Consider the following 22,843-nt stretch of genomic DNA (forward strand, 5'->3'; position numbering starts at 1 on the left):
TTGCCAGGCCCCTCCACTTGCCTCCGCCAGCACCCAGTCCTCTCCTGGGTGTGGAGGTGGGCCGTCAGGGGTCAGCCGCGCGGTGAGGAAGCTCAGATGAAGGAAGGCTCACGGGGGCCGCAGCTGGGCCCCAAGTTTCCCAAGACCGGCTGGGCCCCTGCAGCGCCTTCGCCAGCCTGGGCGTGGAGCAGCGTCACGCCGTGGCCAGTGGGGAGTGGACGTGGAGCCCAGGAGCAGCCCAGGGCACCCCGGCCCTGCAGCAGCCTTGCATGAGCCTCCTCTCTCACGAGGCTGTGGCCGCTCCTAGCGCCCCTCAATGCCTGCTCCCCGCCCAGCCTGACGGCGCCTGGGGAGCCTCTTCATCAAACAGGATCTGGGCCTTCCGGGGCCTGCAGGGCCGTGGGCTTGGAAGCAGCACAGGGCTCAGGGTGTGGGCCCGGAGGCAGGGGTCTCCCTGAGAAGACAGCGGGCGGCACCTTTGCACTGGCTCCAGCTGGGATCTGCAGAGGCTGCGGGTCTGGCCAGGTCCCCGCTGCTGCGCAGCTGAGAGAGGATGGTGGGGGGTGGAGGTAGGCATCGAGGTGTGCTGAGGTGCCAGCCTGGGGAGAGGCAGGCCTGGGTGGGGGCCTGAGGCCGCAAGCAGGTGCCTGGTGGGGCTGTGCTGGCAGACGTGCGGGGTCTGGCCCATCCTGGGCAGCAGGCACTCTCTCCATAGGCCAGGCACCCAGGGAGCCCTGTGTCCAGCAGGTGAAGAGTGGCCAGCCCACAGTGGCTGTCTCTGTAGGTCCGCAACTCGGCTGGAGCAGCCCCTCTTTCCGGCTGGACTCAGACGGGCCTCCCCGACCTCCTCATCCCCAGAGGGTCAGAGCCAGGAGCAGGGCCCCGTCAGTGCTGACCCCTGTCCCGGCAGCCTGCCTGCCGCGGGTGCAGAGAGGCTCCGGGGCCGGGATCCGGGCCTCCCGCAGCCGCCCCCTGGGGCTACCTGCTGCTTCCTCGGTGCTGGGCCCCAGGGACTGGCTCTGCTTGGCGACAGCTCTGCCTGCCGAGTCTCCGAAGAAACCAGGCCCCGGGGAGCGGGGAGGAGATTCCACATCTATCCCCTGGGTGGCCGGGCCCGTTAACCCCTGTGGGCCGGGCTGTGGGCCTGTGGCCTTGGCCTTGCGCGGCCGACTCCAGCTCTCTTGGACCCAGCCCTCTGGCCCTGCCTCATCAGAGCCCAGACCCAGGTCTTCAAGGAGCTGGGCTGTCCAGGATCCATGAGGGTTTCCAGGGAGCAGGGGCCTGGAGGCCACTAGGAAAGAGAAAGTCTGTGCCACACACACCCCCCCACCCCTGCCCCCAGCCCTGGAAGATTCTGGAAGCCCACCATCCAGCCAGGGAGGACCCACTGGAACCCTGGACATTTGGCCAGACCCAGGGCCAGCAGCGAGGCCAGGCTGGTGCCTGAGCCTGAGCGTCGGCTAGGATGGGGCTGGTGACGGATTCTGGGTGCGGGTGGGCACGGGGTGGGTGGGGCGGATGTCCCCTCGCATGGGCGGGACCGCTCACTGAGCCGCAGGTCCCATGCAGACAGCATTTCCCACACACGGCTCCCCAAGAGGCGGCCCTTCTGCCTCCTGAGCCCCAAATGTTGCCCTCCTCATGGTTAGAGTCGCCCTGGGGGACGCTGGGCGCTGGGTATCCAGAGGGAGGCCCGGTCAGGACGCCGCAGCACCTGCTGCAGGAGACAGGCCACGGAGCCGGCGATCAGGGAGGGGCGGGCGGGGCGGGGCAGCGCATCGCAGGTCAGTGCTGGCCCAAGACGACTCTCGACCTCGGACTCAAGGTCCCGTCGAGCGCAGGTGGTCAGCACGGAGACCTGCAGGACAGTCTTGAAGGTCACAGGGGAGAAGACGAGATGCTTGGGTAGAGATTCAGGGGAGGTAACAGGAGCTCCAAACAGAGAGAAAGGAGGAGGCAGAGAGGCAGCCACCAAGCGAGGGACCCCCAGCTCGCAGTGGGGAACCCCGGTCCCCGCGCTGCCTGGCCAGCCCCCAGAAAGTTCTCCAGCTTGTGGAAGAGATGGAGTCTTGCAAGGACCCAGGGAGACGAGCCAAATCCACAAAGTGGGGTGGGCGGGCGGCACTGGTGCCCGGGCAGGTGATGTGCACGAGTGTGCTGTCGCTCTGGGTCTCCACCTTCCGGCCCCGCCAAGCCCCGCAATGAGGAGTACTCAGTGAGACCTGAGCACCGAGCCAGCCCCTGGGGCAGAGAGGTCTCGTGTGCGGTGACCCCCAAGACTGGGCGCTGGGTCTTCCCTGAACGCCCTCTCGCAGTCCCCTCGTGCGCAGCCCTGGGCTTCCTGTCTGTGTACAAACCCTTGCTTCACTGCACTCTGCGACGCTGCATTTTTTGCAGATTGAAGGCTTGTGGCAAGCCTTTGTCGAGGAATCCCATCACTGCTATTCTTCCAACAGCATGATTTTAAAATTAAGGTCTGTATGTTGACTTTAGACATCACGCTATTGCACCCTTCACAGACTACAGTAGAGTGTGAACATGACTTTCATATGCCCCGGGAAACAAAAAAAGTTCACGTGACTCTCTTGCAATATTTACTCTATTGGGGTGGTTGGGACCCAAACCTGCAATACCACCCGGGGCTGTCTGTTCTAGGACTGCTTATCTGCTGTTGTGTGACAAGTCACCCCAGACATAGTCACCCCAAAGGGCTTAAAATGACAAGCCTTTATCATCTCACAGCTTCTGTGGGTCTGGGGTCTGGGAGGGGCTTCACAGGACGGTTCTGGCCCGGGGTCTCCAGAGGTTGCGGTCACAGTTTTGGCCAGGGCTTGTCCTCTGAAGACTGGGCTGGACTGGGGAGGGGGGTCTGCCTCCAAGCACCCTCATGTGACCCTTGCTGGGGCCTGGGCCTCCCCCAGGGGCCCTGCAGTGTCCTCACCAGGGGGTGGGTGGCTTCCCCAATGCCCAGGGACCGGGAACCGCAGGACAGAAGCTGCGAGGTTTTGATGACTGACCCACCGTCACTGCACCAGCTCCACCTGGGCTTCAAGCCCACATCCTAGGGGGGAGGACTTGGGACATGTTTAAAAGCACACCCAGCTGGCCCCCTGCCCCTCCCTGACACGCGCACGGGGCCCAGAGGTCCGGGCTGGCCCCAAACTCCAAGCTTGCTGCAGGCTTCTGAGGGAGGGCGCCGGCATGGGGACCCCGAGGGAGCCGGCGAGAGAGGGACCTGGGGTCCGGGGTGCTGAGAGCGCCTCCCTCCCCACGCAGCAGAGAAGAGGGTCCCAGGACAGAGAGCCAGGCCAGCCCCAGAGCAGCAGCTGCGCAGGACGCTGGACGCTGGACGGCTGTCTCCCTCCTGCACCTATCACTGGATAGAGAGGGGAGGGGCTGCCAGGGAACGGGGTGGGGCCCCCGCCCAGCTGGGTCCGGAGCCAGAGCAGAGGTCTCCCAGCCCCCACCCAGAGCCAGGCTGGACCGGCCCCTCCCTCCCGCAGCCGAGGCCATGGGTGCAGATGTAACCTGGGGGTTGGGGGTAGAGGGGACGGGGGCTGAAGAGACACCTGCCTTCCTGCAGGGAGTCCTGGGGGGCAGGAGGCTTCTCTCCTCCCCATCCCGTGGGGAGAGGGGCAGGGGGCGTCCCTGGACCTCACGAGGGGAGATGGCGGGCCTGGAGGAGTGAGTCCGCCCCTCCCCCTGGCTGGAGGCCTGCCCAGCTGCAGGACTCCACGTGTCCACATGTGTGGACCCCGGAGGTGGGGACCGGGGCGGGGCTTGATGAGTGTCCTGGAGCGTGGGGCGCTCGAGGGACCCTGCGGCCTGGCCACTGCCCTGGATGGTGTCCAAGGCGCAAGTAGGAGCAGCCCAGCGGCCGGAGGGCGGACACGTGGGAGGGGTCAGTACTGCAGAGTGAGGAAGGGGAACGTGTTGTGAAGGGAAGCTCGGGCCAGAGTTCAGAGGGCAAGCCCTCGCGGAAGTCCTCACGGGGAGAGGGTCAGTGAGCACCTCCACCCCTCATCCTGGAGGGGAGGGAAGGGGCAGTGGGCGTGTCCACTCATCCTGGAGGGGAGGGGCAGTGGGCGTGTCCGCTCATCCTGGAGGGGAGGGGAGGGGCAGTGGGCGTGTCCACTCATCCTGGAGGGAAGGGGCAGTGGGCGTGTCCGCTCATCCTGGAGGGGAGGGGCAGTGGGCGTGTCCACCCCGGTCCTCGACCGGTGGGGGTAATTCTCTCCCACAGGCTCCTCCGTGGAGTGTGGGGCGGTGGGAAGCAGCTCCGGCACAGGCGTTCGGCCGCCTGTCCGCCCACAGCTGGAGAGTCGTTGTGTCTGAACAGGACACAGGTGAGTCCCGACCCACGAGGAGCAAACGTGCCCCGGGACAGGGGAGTAAGGCGTGAAGGCCAGCGGCCTCGCAGCAGGAGGAAGAGGACCGGGAGGGCAGGGCTGGGCGGACAGAGGCTCGGGACCTGCCAGCACAGCCGCAGCGCCGGGGTTAGGACCCGGGACCCGGGACCCGGGGTGTGTGTCCGCCGCCGAGGAGTCTACAGTTGGAGGCCAAGACCCAGAGAACCACGTGACCCGCTGGTCCGACTGCTCAGGCGGTAAGCGGTGTTCGCACACGGGCTCCACCTCTTCATAACAACACTCATGAGGACAACTACTGCGTTGACAACTGTTCAGAGAGCTTCTACAAACTGACAAGGGGGAAACTGTCCCCAACAGAAAACTAAGGGACGCATTCCAGGAAAGCATTCTCCCAAGAGCCAATCAAGCATCAAGGAAGGAAAAAGACAGCTGGTGGGTGGTTCTGTGCCCTACTCCCTGGAGCCGCGGAGATGGGAGGGCTCCCGCGGACGGGCTCAGTGGATGTAGCCGAGTGGGGCCTGAGCCGGGAGTGGGCCCTGAGTCACCCGCGTGTGGCCGAGGGCTTCTCAGGAGCGCTTAGAAAACTCACACAGAAAAGCCCGTCAAATTTCATGACCACTCGAGAAGTTCCAGTTAAGGTCAGCGTGAAGCAGCTCCTTGACCTTGTTGGTGGAGGGAAGCTGGGGTGGGGTGGGGGCGGGGACCGGGGGCGAGGAGGGGGCGCCGCTGCACGCAGGGCAGCGCCTGACAGCCGGACGCTTGTCCAGTGCTCCACTCTGCCTCCGCCTGGGAGCACCGAGCGTTAGGGTCCTAAGGCTGGGCTGGTTGTGGCCGCCTGGCCAACAGTGGCCAGTAACCAGATCCCAAACTGTGCCATCTGTCCGGGAGGGTCACCATGCTCCGGCAGCCCAGGAGACAGGACGCGGCGGGCTTTACAAAGGGCGCCCGGAACGCTGTCCACAGGCCCATGGACGGTTGAGCTGGAAAGGCAGGATCCGCGAAAGGAGTCATGGAACCTGTCATCTGTGTTCTTTCTTTCATTTCTTTTTAAAATTTAATTAATGGATAAATTTTTGGTTGCGCTGGGTCTTTCTTGCTGCACGTGACGGTCTTTTTCTGGTTGTGGTGAGCGGAGGGCACTCTCCAGGGCGGTGCGTGGGCTTCTCCTTGCAGTGTCTCCTCTGGTTGGGGAGCACGGGCTCTGGACGTGCGGGCCTCAGTTATTGCGGCTCTTGGGCCTTAGTTGCTCCGTGGCACATGGAATCCTCCTGGACCTGGTTTGGCAGGCAGATCCTTATCCACTGCACCACCAGGGAATTCAGAGTTTTACATGGGTCTATGTATTCCTTTCCGGGCATCAAAGACTCCTGCCCGCTCTCAGCTGGTGTTCTGTGAGATCTTCTGTGTCTGAAGATGTATTCCTGATGCATCTGTGGAGAGAGATGGACTCCATGTCCACTTACCCCTCTGCCATCTTGTCACCTCTCATTCCGCTTTTTTAAAGAAAATTAATTTAATTTCTTTTATTGTTTTTGGCTGCCCTGGGTCTTCGCTGCTGCGCTCTGGCTCTCTCTAGCTGCGGTGAGCAGCGGCTACTCCTAGTCGCAGTGAGCTCTAGTTACAAAGCACAAGCTCTGGGGTGCGCTGGCTTCGGTCGCTATGGTTCACAGGCTTCGCTGTGGAGTCTTCCCAGACCAGAGACTGGACCTGTGTCCCCTGCATCAGCAGGCAGATTCTTAACCGCTGGCCCAGCAGGAGGCCCAGTCCCTTTGTAAATTCCACTTTAGGAGCCTGTGGTAAAACAGACATAAGACACTTGGCCACCTCAGCCGTTTCCAGGGTGCAGCTCGGTGGCCTTGGCACGTTCACACTACAGTGACCATCACGGTGTGTTTACAGTTTTCAATTGTGGCAAAACCCACAGAAGGTAAAGCTTCCGTCCTAGCCGTCTTTGAGCACACAGTTCAGTAATGTTAATTAAAGCACGTTCACAGTGTCGTGAAATACCATCCCAGAGCTTCCTCACCTCGCAGAGCTGAGCCTCCATCCCCGTTAAACAAGAGCTGTGCATTTTCTCTGCCCTGAAGCCTCTGGCTGCAAATCCTAGGAATCGGACTACTTTAAGTTCTTCTTATCAGTGGAGTCAGCAGTATTTCTCTTTTTGTGACTGATTTATTTCACTCAGTGTGATGACCTTGAGGCCCGGCATCAGAACCCCCTTCCTTTCTAGTTCTGAGTGACATTTCCTTGTCTGGATGGACCACATCTTGTCCACCCCTTCGTCTTGGAGCCAGGTTGCATCCAGCTCTCAGCTGTGCTCAACAAAGGTGCAGGTCTCCTTCTGGGATCCTACTTTCAGTTCTTTTGGATAAATACCCATGCTGGGATTGCTAGATCATATGGTAGTTCTATTTTTTATTTTTTGGAGGAAGCATCATGCTGTTCTCCATGGCAACTGCACCGTTTTACATTCCTGCTAACACTGCAGGGAGATTCCAATTTCTCTGCGTCCTCACCAACACTCAATATTTTATGTTTTTTAGATATAGTAGCCATCCTAATGGTGTGATATGATGTCTTAAGGTGGGTTTGATTTGTAAATCTTTAATGATTATTGATGTTGGATGATCTGTGTTCTTTTAAAAGAAATTGTGGCTGTGTCATGATTTACATGGGTATACGTGGGTATGTCATGATACCCACATACCATCTATGTGTATCTTGTGTGAATAGTAGGACCTCACGGACATTCCCCAAATGGGGATGGGGCCCAGATGCAGCTGTGTTGAAAACAGGATGACAGTGACCTTAGAGCTCAGGTACACAAACTCCCTGGATGCTTTCCACCTGCACATTCCTGCTGTAGGAACCGTGGCTCCTCTCAAGAAACAGAATCTGTGCCCAACTGTGGAAAAAATCTGCAGTTGCTGCCACACATTCCTCACTGTTAACGACAGCTCTGCTGAAGTGTACTTGACATGCAGTGAGTGGCGCACGCTTAAAACACACACTTGACAAGTTCTCATGTGAGTGCGCACCTGCAAACCATGGCAACGATCAAGACAGTGAACATAGCTGTCATCCCCAAAGTGTCCCCGTGCCCCTCTGTGACCCCTCAACCCCAGGCAACCTCTCATCAGCTTTCTTTCATGATGGGTTAGTTTGCATTGCCCGGAATTTCATATAAATGGAATCATACAGGATGTACCTCCTTCATGGATCACAACCTTGTCGTGGTGAAGGGGCTCATCTAACTCAATGAAGCTAAGAGCCATGCTATGCAGGGCCACCCAAGGCGGATGGGTCATACTGAAGAGTTCTGACAAAACGTGGTCCACTGGAGAAGGGAATGATAAGCCACTACAGTATTTTTGCCTGGAAAACCCCATGGACAGTATGAAAAAGCAAAAAGATATGATGCCAGAAGATGGGTGCCCCAGGTTGGAAGGTGTCCAATATGCTACTGGGGAAGAGCAGAGGGAAGTTACTAAAAGCTTCAGAAAGAATGAAGCAGCTGGGCCAGAGTGGGAAAGATGTTCATCTGGGGATGCAGAGATCATCATGAGAAATGCCGGGCTGGATGAATCACAAGCTGGAATCAAGACTGTTGGGAGAAGTATCAACAACCTCAGATATGCAGATGATATCACTGTAATGACAGAAAGCAAAGAGGAACTAAAGGGCCTCTTGATGAGGGTGAAAGAGGAGAGTGGAAAAGCTAATTTGAAACTCAACATTCAGAAAACTAAAATCCTGCCATCCAGGCCCATGGCTTCATGGTAAACATAAGGGGAAAAAGTGGAAGCAGTGACAGATTTTATTTTCTTGGGCTCCAAAATCACTATGGACAGCTCCTGCAGCTATGAAATCAACAGATGCTTGCTCCTAGAAAGGAAAGCTATGACAAAATTAGACAGCATATTTAAAAATAGAGACATTGCTTTGCTGACAATGGATCCGTATAGTCAAAGCGATAGTTTTTCCAGTAGTCATGTACAGATGTGAGTGTTGGACCATAAAGAAGGCTGAGCATCAAAGAATTGATACTTTTGAACCATGGTGCTGGAGAAGACTCTTGAGGGTCCATTCGACAGCAAGGAGATCAAACTAGTCAGTCCTAAAGGAAGTCAGCCCTGGATATTCATTAGAAGGACTGTTGCTGAAACTGTAGCTCCCATACGTTGGCCACCTGAAGCAAAGAACTGACTCATTGGAAAAGATGTTGATGCTGGGGAAGATTGAGGGCAGAAGGAGAAGAGGGTGACAGGAGATGAGATGGTTGGATGGCATCATCAACTCGATGGGTGTGAATCTGAGCAAACTTTGGGAGATGTTGAAGGTCAGGGAAGCCTGGTGTGCTGTAGTCCATGGGGCTGTGAAGAAGAGGACATGAATTAGCTTCTAAACAACAACAGGAAGTAGTCTTTTCTGACTTGGCTTTTTTCCCTCAGTTTAATTATTTTGAGGCCAGTTCCTGTTGTGTAAATCAGTAGCTGTTCCTTTTTATTACTGTGTAGTTTTCCTTTGTGTGGGTGTGCCACCGCTGGTTAATCCAGTCACACCCATTGGTGGACACTGGGATCAGTTCCGGTTTTTGGATTCCTGTAGTTTTATAATCAGTTTTGAAATCAGGTAGTGTTAGTTCCGCCACTCTGTTTTCCTTTTCTTTTCTTCTCTTCGGCTGCACCGCACACCTTGGTTCTTAGTTCTCCCAACAAGAAATGAACTTGGGCCCCAGCAGTGACATTGCTAAGTCCCAACCACTGGACTGCGAGGGCGTTCCCACCTCTGCTTTTCTCTTTTGAAGTTGTTTTGGGCCACTCTGGGTCCTTTGCATTTTCATCTGAATTTCAGAATGAGTTTGTCACTTTCTGTGCGTGCGTGCATGCTAAGTCACTTCAGTGGTGTCTTACTCTTTGTGACCCTGTTGGACAGTAGCGAGCCAGGCTCCTCTGTCTACACGCTCCCCTCCACCAAAAAAAAAAAAAAAACCCTGCTGGGATTTTGTTTTGAAGTAATTATACAGTCACAATAGGTAGCAAAAAATAATACAGGATTCCTGTGCACCCATCACCCTGCTTTCCCCACCAGCCTCCCTTCCGTAATTATGGTGTATTATCAAAGGCAGGATATCCCTGGAGAAGGAAATGGCAACCCACTCCAGTATTCTTGCCTGGAAAATCCCCTGGACAGAGGAGCTTCGTGGGGTATATAGTCCCTGGGGTTTCAAAGGGTGGGACAAGACTTAGTGACCACACAGTCAAAGCAGGATCTGGTAACCAGCCCACAGACCCTCCTTGGCCACCCCGGATTCTTCAGACGCTCCTGTTGTGTCTGTGTATCGGTCCTTGACACTTTACCATGGCGTAGATTCCCACACCCCCCGCCACAGCTTAAATGCAGCTCAGATCAGCAGCACCAGGAGGACCCCGACCTGCTGCCCCTTGCCAGCCGCCGCTTCCCCCGCCCACAGCCACTAATCCACACCACCTCTCTGCAGTCTTGCCGCTTCAGGGAAATCGTGTCAGTTGAACTACACAACCTGCAACATTTGAGATGGCTCTGTGCCCACAGCATCGCCTCCTCTGAATCCTTCCAGCTGGTGATGGGTAGCCTGTTCCTGCGTGTTGCTGAGCCCTGTCCCACCACGTAGATGCCTGAGATCTGTCTAGCTGTTTACCCATCGAAGGACGTTGTTTCCCGTCTAGGCTGTTGTAGACACTAGTGACCGGGCACTGGTGTGAGCGGAAGCTTCGGTTTCTCTGGGCTGAACACCCACTAGTGAGAATGCTGGGGTGTAGGGTAAGTGTGTTTTTAGCTTCTAAAAAATACTTATTTGTTTGGCTGCCCTGGGTCTTCGTTGTGGCACATGGGCTCTAGTTCCCTGACCAGGGGTTGAACCCAGACCCCCTGCACTGGAAGCACGGAGTCTGCCCCTGTCCCACCAGGGAGGTCCCTATTTTAGCTTTTTAAGAAACTGATTAAAATCTGACTGATTTAAGGAATGGCCCTACCACTCCTGCTGGAATTCTGATTGGAATTTGGAGAGATTTGGCATCTTAACAAAACTGGGTCTTCTCACCCTCCAGGCTGTGTACCTTTCTATTGATTCATTTCTTGGTGAATTTCTCTTGGCAGTGCTTAGCAGTTTCTTTTTTTTATTATTTAAAAATTAATTTTACTTTTCCCTAATTATAAGTGATCCTTGTTGATCAGAGGAAATGTGGACAGTATAGGAAAACACAGAAATGAAGGGGAAACATTCACAGTCTCACTCCCCAGAAAACAGCCACTGTTAATATTGGGGACCTTTTTTGGTTTTCTGTCCTTTTATTATAATAATTGTGGTAAAATACACACACCATGTAATTTGCCATCATAACTACTTTTTTTTTGGCCGTGCCGTGTAGCCTGCGGGAACTTAGTTCCCCAACAAGGGATTAAACCCGAGCCCCTTGCCTTGGGAGTGCAGAGTCTTAACCACTGGACCACCAGGGAAGTCCCCATCTTAACCATTTTTTAGCATACCATTCTCGTTTAGTAGTTTTCTCTTTACAGCTCTGACCCTATTTATAAAACAGATTTATCCTATTTCCCATTAAGTGTTACTTTTCTAAATGGTATTTTTAAGTTTCCATTTCCCATTGTTTCTTGGTAGTGTGTGAAAGTATGATTGAGTTTTGTTTAGGGACCCTGTGTCCTGCAGCTTTGACCAATTTGCTTATCAGTCTCAGTCGTACCCCTCTACCCCTAGGAAGCTGACATGGCTCCAAAACAACCCAGAATTTCCAGACGTTAAGCCGCGGGATTCCGGGGCAGGTGGGGTTCTGAAGAAGGGCTGCTGATGGTCACACGTGCACAGTGTGCTGAGCCGCCGCACCGCGGGGGGAGCCGCCCAACTGACTCCCTGCGGGCCTCCGACCGAGGCTGCACATGTGTTTGAACCGGTCTCTAAACCCGAGCACTGGGGCTGTGTGCTCACGGGGCTCCAGGGAGAGATCACGGGGCAACGCCACCCCATGTACTCAGCACTGCAGGGAGCATGTCTGTCCTCCCCCAGCTGAGCTCCATCCAAGACGGGGTGTGATGCCCACATCTCTGCCGCATCAGCAGTCATCATCTGCGGCTGTCTGGCATCAAGTGCTGCGACTGTCAGGGTGTGCATCAGTCAGCTGGTGCCGGGTAACAAACTGCCCAGCTCGAGGTAAAGCAGGAGAGTCCGTGATTGCTGATGAAGGCATGGCCCCGCTGGGTGGTTCTGCTCATCTGGGCTGACCTTGCTGTGGCCTGTGGCACCTGGCCGGTCACCTGAGGTTGACTAGGACAGTCTCCTGGCCCATCCGGGAGCTGCCTGTCAGCTGGGGCGGGGGCAGTAGAGTGTCTGAGCCACACATCTCATCAGTAGCAGATGACGGCAGCCAAGCGGGAGACAGAGACAGCTCAGTACTCGAGGCTGCTCTTCCGTTCTTTCTGTTTAAGTCTCATTGGGTTATATTTTATAAACTATAAAATTTGCTTAAGTGTCACAATTCAATTTTTTAAAAATAAATCTGGAATTATGCTGTGACTACCACAGTCTCACTGCACAACATCTTCACCACCCACAAAGCAGCCTCGGGGCCCAGCCCCTGACAACCACTGATGTACTTCCTGTGTCCTCAGATTTACCTTTTCTGGACCTTTCGCATTAATAGAATCACACCATCTGAGAGTGTCTCTCATTTGGCATAATGTCGTGTTATACCATGAGTCAGATCTTTGTTCTTTCTTATCGCCAGCGGATCCTCCACTGTGAGGACCCACCCTGTCTTGTTTCCCACTTGCCAATTGATAGGCATTTGGTTTGTTTCCATCCTGGTCTGTAGAAATGAAGCTGCTGTGAATATTCATGCACAAGTTTCCGTGTGGGCATACATTTTCATTTCTCTTGGGTAGATGAGAGGAGTGGAATTGCTGGGCCATATGGTAAATTTATGTTTAACATTTTAAGAAACAGCTGAGCTGCTTTCCAGATGGTGGCACTATGCCACATTTCTACTGCTAATATACGAAGGTTCCAGTTTCTCCCTGGAGGAGGAAATGGCAACCCACTCCAGTATTCTTGCCTGGGAGATGCCACGGACAGAAGATCCTGAAGAACTGCAGTCCATGGGGTCGTGAAAGAGTTAGACATGACTTAGCGACTAAACAACAGCCAGTCTCTCCAACAACTGACTGTTCTTTTGATGACAGCCATCCTCGCATGTCTTACTGTGGTTTAAATTTGCATTTCTCTACTTACTAATGTTGCCAAGTGTTTCTTCAAGTTCTTAGAGGCTGTCTGTGTCCTTTGGTCAACTATCTAAAACTTTTGGTCACTTAAAACTTGGATTATCTGTCATGCTCTTGAGTGATAAGACACATTTGGACACAAGTCCTCGATCAAGGATGTGATGTGTGCTTCCTCCCGTTCTGGGGTCGGCATCCCTGTTGAAAATCACTTGGCTATGAATGTACTGGATTATTCTTGGATTCTCAGTTCTGCTCCATTGGTTTGGATGTCTGTCCTTTTGCTCATACGGTACTACTTGATTATGACAGCTTTGGAGTAAGATTTGAAGTCAGGAAATGTTGAGTCCTCCAACTTTGTTCTTTTTTAGACTATTTTGGCTCTTCCGGGGACTTTACATTTACATGTGAATTTTAAGATCAGTGTACCAGTTTCTGTAAAAATTAAGAAGCCAGCTGGGATTTTGATAGGGGTTGCCGTGGGTCCGTGGATGAGCTCAGGGAGGGTGACCATCACAGAGGTGCTGAGTCATTCATTCTGTGAACAGTGATATCTGTTCACTTAGAGCCTTCGTCTCTTCCAGCAGTGTTTGTAATCTCTAGTGCATAAGTTTCCCCCTTGCCCAAGGCGTCTCGAGGCGCAGGCATGGAATTGGCATGTGGCACTTCCTGTTGGACCCAGGAAGCCCTGAGGTCCAGTCCCAGGATTCCGGAAGTGGGAGGTGGACTCCGCTGGGGGTGCGGAGACTTGCCAAGCCGCACTGCTGGGAGCCCGGATGCCTTCGGTGGGGCTGGAGACGAGGGTGGGCTGCTGCTTACACCTTCCCAGGGTGCTGAGCTCAGTAGTTGTGGTTTGCAGGTTCTAGAGCTCAGTGGCTGTGCAGCTTGGGCTTAGTTGCTCTGGGGCTCGTGGGATCGTTCTGAATCGGGAGGGGGCAGGGGTGGTCAGTCATGGTCACTGAGAACTTGGGTTGTATTTCTTCGCTTATGATGTGGTCAGCTTCTACAATAACTCTAAAACACTTGTCAAAGCCTCAGCGTCGACTTAGTTCAAAGCCAGGTTGAGTTCAGTGCCTCCGCAGGGGGTTTCTGTGCTGGTCAGCATTGCTGCAGAGGATGGGCTGGGGGCATGAGGTGGGCTCAAGTACGTCCGATGGCCCCCTCGGCCGGCTGGCCCTAGGAAGAGCCGCTCCCCGCCTGTGTGGACTGGTCTCTTCCTCTGCTTGAAAGGCATGGACTCCAGAGACCACCTGGCCCTCAGCTCCTGAGAGGTGATCTCTAGGCCTCTGGGGTGTCCTGCCTGGCAAAAGGGTCTCTGGTGTCTGGTGGCCTGTGGGTCAGTGTGATGTAGAGTGGGCCACGGGTCAGCCTGCCCCCCAGAGAGGTGGTCGGGTGTGGCGCTCCAGTGAGGACCCTGGACCCCAAGTGGCAACACCCCACGGGGAGGTCACACATTAGGACTCCAGGGTGAGATGACATCAGCTGGTGCTCAGCCCTCCTGAGCCCCGCCCAGGCCCTCCCCACCTTGAGACTTTCATCTGTGCCCTGTCGGGGTCGCGGCCACAGCTGGGCCCATGGGCACGCCCAGTGAGTTCTGGTGAATGCTCACAAGGACGGTGGTCTTGAGGACCCCGGGCTCCCAGCTGGGGTTGGCAGTGCAAGAGCTGGTGGACTGTGCCCCTGCCGTCGTGACTGCCTCGGGAGGACCTCTCCTGGGCAGTGTTTTGCAAAGGCGGGGAGCCACGACCTCCTCACGGCCCCAGCTCCCTAGCTCCCAGACCCGGGACTGGACTCAGAGCCCGGTGCTCAGGGACGGCTGCCCAGGGTGGTCGCCAAGAAGGAAGACATGTGCTGGGTCAGCCACATGGGTCAATGTCAGGCTCCTGGTCGGAGGCTCCCACCGGGCGAGGTGGCTCTGCGTGGTGATGAGACAGAAGCTGGAGCCCCCAGCGGCCGGCACGGTTGAGGTCAGGGTGCCAGAGCACCTCAGTGTGGACGAGAGATGCCGGCGGGGAGTGGACGCAGAGGGAAGACCTGCCTTGGCCTCTCCTGGACCCCGCACCTCGTGGGCATCTTTCCAGGCTGGACTCAGTTCCCTGCCCCGGGTGAGAGCTGGCCCAGAGCCCACTGTTCACAAATGCTTCACGGCATTCTCTGTACTCCAGGCCTCGCCACTTCACAGAAGTAACTCCTGTGGCTGGGGCCCAGCTTACGGGAGGGCTGGGCTGAGGATGCGGTTTTCACTCCTGGAGGCGCCGGGAGGTTGCAGAAGTGCCCAGGGCCCACGGCCACCGCAGCTCTGACCGGGTGTCCCGAGCCCCAGGGCCCGCCTTCTGCGCCTGCTGCAGAGCAGGCCGCGCCCCAGGGACACCGTGCCGTGCCGGCGAGGACCCCGCGCACCTCTGCCTTCCCTCGGACCCTCCCGGGGGGGCAGACCCCCAGGGTTGGCTTTGGGGGCACCGCAGCCCCAGCACCTCCCAGGCGCGTTGGGCGCCACCGCCCTGCCCCCAAGGGTTCAACACCTACCCATCCTCTCTCACCCCGTCCCTCCTGGCTTTTCAGCTTCGCCACGCATTTTATTATCATTCTTAACGTCCAATGCCTCTCTGTGTTAGGATGTGGACAGAGTCCCCACGCCTCTTCTCAGGAGCCAGCCTCTGGTTGTCATCCTAGAGTGCAAGCCAGTCCTTCTGATGTGGGCAGCACCCTGGGTGGGAACGCGTCAATGGCGTCCCAGCAACCGGAGCCCTGTGCTGCCGTGGGAACCGCCTGCACACAGGTGTCCCGGGGGCAGCGTGTGGCCGGGGGAGGGGTGCACCGGTGTCAAAAGCAAACACGCCTGAGGTGATGGGGGGCTGAGCTGCCGTGGAAAGCGTCCCGGCCGTGAGAGCGGGCAGGGTGCCATGAAGAACAGAAATATGTGACCTTATTTGTACCCTGAGCTGGAGGAGCAGCTTGGACCAGCTATGTTTGCCTATGGTATCTTTTGCGCTGAGATATTTTTAATTTTTACATGGTTATATCTGTCCGTTTTTCCATTATGTAGGTTGCAAGTTTTTTTTTCCCAGTTGGGAGGCGACTGTGGTCTCTTCTGCCAAGTAGGACCTTTAAACCACGTGGTCCAACCTGTCCACTGTCAGAGCTGTGTCGCAGAAACGCTTTCCCAGTTTGTGCTTCCTGTGCTGACCAGAAGGTTTTTTTAAATTATTGACTTATTTCTTATTGAAGGATGACTGCTTTACAGAATTCTGTTGGTTTCTGTCCACCCTCAACCTGAATCGGCCGTAGGTGTACATGTATCCCCTCCCTTTTGAGCCTCCCTCCCGTCTCCCGCCCCATCCCACCCCTCTAGGCTGAGACACAGCCCCTGCTTGAGTTTCCTGAGTCCTACAGCAAATGATCAGAAGTTTTAAATTCACGTGAAGTTGAGTCTTGTCAGTCTTTCTCTTTATGACTTCTGAGTTTGGGGGGCTTGGGGAGTCCTGCAAATAATGTCTTTTTTTTCCTCCGAAGTTTGGACTGAATGTGACCCACAAGTCAACTTGGTAGAAATGACAGTGTGGGTCCAGTCCAGTCACGGCTGGACAAGGATGTGGGTGAGATAAGAAGCCCCAGTGGGCTCCCTGGAACCGCCCTCGACTGCCCCCCAGGCGAGAGCTGGGGGAAAAGCCAGGTGGACCTGCTGCTGCTGTTTCCATCTGTCCGCTGGCGAGCCCAGCTGGGCGATCAGTGGGACGTCCTGCCACAGGCCACTGTCCTCAGTGAGGTCCAGGACGAATGCGGGGGCACGTCTTCTGGTTTCCTTGGCCTCTCAGCCGCAGCAGGGGCAGCGACCCCGCTGGAAGGTGCATATGCAACAGACCGCCCCAAAGCGCGGCTTCTCAAAACTGTAGCTGCTCCGGGGCTCAGGTTCAGCGGCAGGCTGGGCGGCAGGACCAGCTGGGCACCTCTTCTGCGGGTCTGGGCGGGGCTGCCCGGCCTCCTCGGACACCTAACCCGGCCCGCAGATGCTTCCTTCTTGTCAGAGCTAGTTGCAATCTGGGCTCCCATCAGTGAGACACAGATATAATGCCCCTCCATCCTGCAGAAGCCTCGGAGAGCCCAGGGTCAACCTGGACTCCTGCCTGTTTTCCAGAGCCGAATCCTGCCTCCCACCGTGCGGGCAGCCATGGCCGCTGCAGCCCACAGGCCTACCAGGGGGGCATCTCAGATGGTCCACACGCCCTATGAGGTTGGAGGCTGTGAGGATCCAGTGATGGGACCGTGGGACATTTGGAACCATGGTAACTGGAGAAACATCAACAACCTCAGATATGCAGATGATACCACTCTGAGGGCCGAAAGTGAAGAAGAACTAAAGAGCCTTTTGATAAGGGTGAAAGAGGAGAGTGAAAAAGCTGCCTTAAAACTCAACATTCAAAAAACTAAAGTCATGGTCCCATCACTTCATGGCAAATAAAAAGGGAAAAAATGGAAACAGTGACAGATTTTATTTTCCTGAGCTCCAAAATCACTGCAGACAGTGACTGTAGCCATGAAATTAAAAGATGCCTGCTCCTTGGAAGAAAAACTATGAAAAACCTAGACAGCATATTAAAAAGCAAAGACGGCACTTTGCTGACAAAGGTCTGTATAGTCAAAGCTATGGTTTTCCCAGTGGTCGTGTACAAGTGTTTGATTTGGACCATGAAGACTGAGCCCCAAAGAATTGATGTTTTGAGCTGTGCTGCTGGAGAAGACCCTTGAGAGACCCTTGAACAGCAAAGAGATCAAACCAGTCCATCCTAAAGGAAATCAACCCTGAATATTCATTAGAAGGACTGATGCTGAAGCCGAAGCCCCAATACTTTGGCCACCTGATGCAGAATTGACTCATTGGAAAAGACCCTGATGCTGGGAAAGATTGAAGGCAAGAGAAGAAGCGGGTGGCAGAGGAAGAGATGGTTGGATGGTACCACTGGCTCAATCGACACGAATTTGAGCAAACTCTGGGAGATGGTGGACAGGGAAGCCTGTTTTGCTGCAGTCCATGGCATCACAAAGAGTTGGACACAACTGAGCGACTGAACATAACAGCTAGCGGTACGCTGGTGAAACGGTTACTTGCACAACCAGTGATGGGGGCAGGAGGGGCGGGCACAGCTCGGGACAGTGGAAGGGGCCACTGAGGAAATTAGGTGACATGATCGGGGGGTTGAGTCCTGAGCTCAAGGCAGGTCAGAGAGCAAGAGTGTTCCTTCCATCACTGAAAGGGTCTCTGCTCCCCCAAGCCTGCAGAGCGGATGCGCTCCCAAGGCGGCCCCAGCAAGATCCAGAGGGTTCAGAATCCCAAGGCAGGCTGAGCTGACCTCCCTCTGCAGGTCCCCTGAACGTCAGGGCTCTGATGGGGACAGAGCTGGACGCCGGATTTGGGGCAGATCTAGATTCCGGAATCCCACAGTAACCAGTGACCACGCTGAGGGCCCCCCCCGCCCCCATGGGTCCAGTCCTGCCTCCTCTGCAGGCCCAGCAGTGACCTCTTCTGATGTGGTTACTTTGCAAGCAGGTGCTCCAATCCCACCGCCCCTCACCACCCCAAACCCACAATTAGAGTCAGATCCCAGCATGTCCAAGGAGGTTAAGTACAAGCCTAATTTGGGAAAAGAGCGTTTACACATCAAAAGGTTTGCCGGATTTGTCATTTATACTGTCAGGAGCCTGGGGATGTGTGGGTTGGAGTCTGCAAGTCCTACTGAGGGAGGGAAGAGCATACTGTGGATTGGATTAAATCTTCCAAGATGTGTGCAGTTACAAGGGATTTGGGATTTGATATTTTCAGCGCTCCCTTCATGGATCCTAGCCTTATTGAGGCAAAGAGGCTTGTATAACTTGGTGTAGCCACGAGCCATGCCGTGCAGGGTCACCCCTAGTCACAGTGGAGAGTTCTGATAAAACATGGTCCACTGGAGAAGGAAATGGCAAACCACTTCAGTATTCTTGCCTCGAGAACCCCATGAACTATATGAAAAGGTGAAAGGACAGGACACTGAAAGGTGAACTCCCCAGGTTGGTAGGTGCCCGGTATGCTACTGGAGAAGAGTGGAGCAATAGCTCCAGAAGGGTGGAAGTGGCTGGGCCAAAGCAGAAGCGACGCCCAGTTGTGGATGTGTCTGGTAGTGAAACTTAAAGTCTGATGCTGTAAATAACAGTATTGCACAGGACCCTGGAATGTTAGGTCCATGAGTCAAGATAAATCGGACGTGGTCAAGCAGGAGATGGCAAGAGTGAACATTAGCATCTTAGGAATCAGTGAACTAACATGGACTTGAATGGGTGAATTTAATTCAGATGACCATTATATCTACTGCTGTGGGCAAAAATGCCTTAGAAGAAATGGAGTAGCCCTCATAGTCAACAAAAGAGTCTGAAATGCAGTACTTGGATGCAATCTCAAAAATAACAGAATGATCTCTGTTCGTTTCCAAGGCAAACCATTCAATATCACGGTAACCCAAGTCTATGCCCTGACGAGTAACACTGAAGAAGCTGAAGTCAAACAGTTTTATGAAGACGTTCAATACTTTCTAGAACTAACACCCAAAAAAGATGTCCCTTTCATTATAGGGGACTGGAAAGCGAAAGTAGGAAGTCAAGAGTTACCTGGAGTAACAGGCAAGTTTGACCTTGGAGTACAGAGTGAAGCAGGGCAAAGGCTAACAGTTTTGCCAAGAGAACGCACTGGTCACAGCAAGCACCCTTTCACAGCAACAGAAGAGATGACTCTACACATGGACATCACTGATGATCAAAATGGAAATCAGACTGACTATTGTTTGCAGCTGAACATGGAGAAGCTCTATACAGTCAGCAAAAACAAGACCTGGAGCTGACTGTGGTTCAGATCATGAACTCTTTATTGCCACATTCATACTTAAATTGAAGAAAGTAAGGAAAATCACTAGTCCATTCAGGTATGACCTAAATCAAACCCCTTATGACTATATAGTGGAAGTGATGAACAGAGTCAAGGAATTGGATCTGGTGGACAGAGGGCCTGAAGAACCATGGACAGAGGTTTGTAACACTACAGGAGTCAGTGACAAAAACCATCCCAAAGGAAAATAAATGCAAGAAGGTAAACTGGTTGTCTGAGGAGCCTTTACAAATAGCCAAGGAAAGAAGAGCACTGAAAAGCCAGGGAGAAACGGATATTCCAACTGAATGCAGAGCTCCAGAGAACAGCAGGGAGAGAGAAGGCCTTCAGTGATCAGTGCAAAGAAGTGGAGGAAAACAACAGAGTGGGAAGGACTCGAGACCTCTTCAAGAAAACTGGAGATATCAAGGGAACGTTTCATGCAAGGATGGGCACGATAAAGGACAGAAAATGTACGGCCCTAACAGAAGCAGAAGAGATTAAGGAGAGGTGGCAAGAAGACACAAGAAGAGCTTTCGGCTCGGAGGAGGCAAAAGTGCAACTCTGTCACCCCAAATCCGGGTTCTTCCGACACCAGCCGTCTCCACCATGCCACCTAAGTTCGACCCCAATGAGATCAAAGTCACATACCTGAGGTACACCAGTGGGGAATTTGGTGCCACATCTGCCCCGGTCCCCAAGACTGGCCCTCTGGGTCTGTCTCCAAAAAAGTTATGTGATAACATCGCCAGGGCAACTGGTGATTGGAAAGGGCTAAGGATTACAGTGAAACTGATCATTCAGAACAGACAGGCCCGGATTGAGATGGTACCTTCTGCTTCTGCCCTGATCATCAAAGCCCTCAAGGAACCACTAAGAAATATAAAGAAACAGAAAAACATTAAACACAGTGGAAACATCACTTTTGATGAGATTGTCGATATTGCCCAGCAGGTGCGGCATTGATCTCTAGCTAGAGAATGCTCTGGAACCATTAAAAAGATCCTAGGAAGCACCCCATCTGGGGGCTGCAGTGTTGATGGCCGCCACCCTCATGATATCGTAAATGAAATCAACAGTGGTGTGGTGCAGTGACCAGTTAGTTAAGAACTGCAAAGGGAAAAGAAAAATAAAGGATTATTTGACAGCCAAAAAAAAAAAAAACAAATACACAGAAGAACTGTACAATAAAGATCTTAATGACTTGAATAACCACAATGGTGTGATCACTCACCTAGAGCCAGACATCCTGAAGTGTGAAGTCAAGTGGGCCCTAGGAAGCATCACTACGAACAATGCTAGCGGAAGTGACCGAATTCCAGCTGAGGTATTTCGAATCCTAAAAGATGATGATGTTAAAGTGCTGGCACTCAATGTGCCAGCAAATTTGGAAAACTCATCAGTGGCCACAGGACTGGAAAATGTCAGTTTTCATTCCAATCCCAAAGACGGGCGATGCCGAGGAAAGTTCAAACTACTATACAGTCATGCTCATTTCACAAGCTAGTAGGGTTATGCTCAAAGCCCTTCAAGCTAGCCCTCAGCAGTGCATGAACAGTGAGCTTTCAGTTGTTCAAGCTGGATTTAGAAAAGACAGAAGAGGTAGGAAGCAGAGGGGGAATAAAGGCAGAGGGACCAGAGATCAAATTGCCAACATCTGTTGGATCATCAAAAAAGCAAGAGAGTTCCAGAAAAATATCTACTTCTGCTTCATTGACTATGCTAGAGCCTTTGACTGTGTGGATCACAACAAACTGGACAATTCTTTTTTTTTTCATATTAAACTTTTTATTAAAACTGAGTATTTACAATATATTTAAAATGACATGTTCCACAGACAAATATTTAAGAAAAAAGCTTTTTTATGTATAATTATTGGCATACAAATTTAAGAACAGTTAAAACTAAGCTAAATATTTATATGTATGTATGTGTGTGTATGTATATATATATATATATATATCCAAATTTATATCAATGATCTGGAACACCTGAGCTTTAAGTTTTTGGTTTTCCAGATAGTGTGAAATACTTTTCATCCACTTTAGAAAGGATCCAGCCCATTGAGAAAGAATAACTTTGGTTAACAGACATTATCTTCCAAAGATCACATAGAGGTCTTCAATGAGATTACAATTTATCTTCAGAGACTTCTTCTAAGTGGAGATCTGTCTTTGATGTAAGGAAGGATTCCCATGTAGCAAGGCACAGGTTCCATCATTCATGGGATTTTCCAGGCAAGAATACTGGAGTGGGTTGCCATTTCCCTCTCCATGGAAAATTCTTAAAGAGACGGGAATACCAGACCACCTTACCTCCTGAGAAACCTGTGTGTAGGTCAAGAAGCAAAAGTTAGAACCGGACATGGAACAACGGACTGCTGCCAAATTGGGAACAGAGTATGACATGGTGTATATTTTCACCCTCCTTATTTCATTTCTATGCGGAGTACATCATGCAACATGCTGGGCTGGATCAATCTCAAGCTGGAATCCAGATTGCTGGGAGAAATATCAATAACCTTAGATACGCAGATGACACCACACTTATGGCAGAAAGGGAAGAGAAATTAAAGAGCCTCTTGATGAGGGTGAAAGAGGAGAATGAGAAAGCTGGTTGAAAACTCAACATTGAAAAAACTAAGATCCTGGCATCTGGTCCCATCACTTCATGGCAAATAGATGGGGAAAAACTGGAAAAAATGGCACATTTTATTTTCTTGGCCTCCAAAATCACTGTGGACGGTGACTGCTGCCATGAAATTAAAAGACGTTTGCTGCTTGGAAGGAAAGCTATGACAAACCTAGACAGTGTATTAAAAAGCAGAGACATCACTTTGCTGACAAAGGCCCTTATAGTCAAAGCTATGGTTTTTCCTGCAGTCATGTACGGATGTGAGAGTTGGGCCATAAAGAAGGCTAGCACTGAAGAATTTATTTTGAACTGTGGTGTTGGAGAAGACTCTTGAGAGCCCCTTGGACAACAAAGATGGCAACCAGTCAATTCTAAAGGAAATCAACCCTGAATTTTCATTGGAAGGACTGATGCTGAAGCTGAAGCTCCAATACTTTGGCCACCTGATGCGAAGAACTGACTCATTGGAAAAGACCCTGATGCTGGGAAAGATTGAAGGCAGGAGGACGACAGAGGACGAGATGGTTGGATGGTATCATCGACTCAGTGGATATGAGTTTGAGCAAACTCTAGGAAGGACAGGGAAGCCTGGCACACTACAGTCCATGGGGTTGCGAAGAGTTGGACACAACTTAGCGATTAAACAACAACGATTTTTCAACTCAAGAAGCTGGAAGCG

General features: G+C 53.0%; 1 pseudogene; it reads left to right on the forward strand.

The window, feature by feature from the left end:
* Positions 1–20,101: 20,101 nt before the first annotated feature.
* Positions 20,102–20,816, forward strand: LOC110139652 (large ribosomal subunit protein uL11-like; annotated as a pseudogene).
* Positions 20,817–22,843: the final 2,027 nt, after the last annotated feature.

This window comes from Odocoileus virginianus, chromosome 16 (assembly GCF_023699985.2).
Source record: "Odocoileus virginianus isolate 20LAN1187 ecotype Illinois chromosome 16, Ovbor_1.2, whole genome shotgun sequence".
Classification (NCBI taxonomy): Eukaryota; Metazoa; Chordata; class Mammalia; order Artiodactyla; family Cervidae; genus Odocoileus; species Odocoileus virginianus.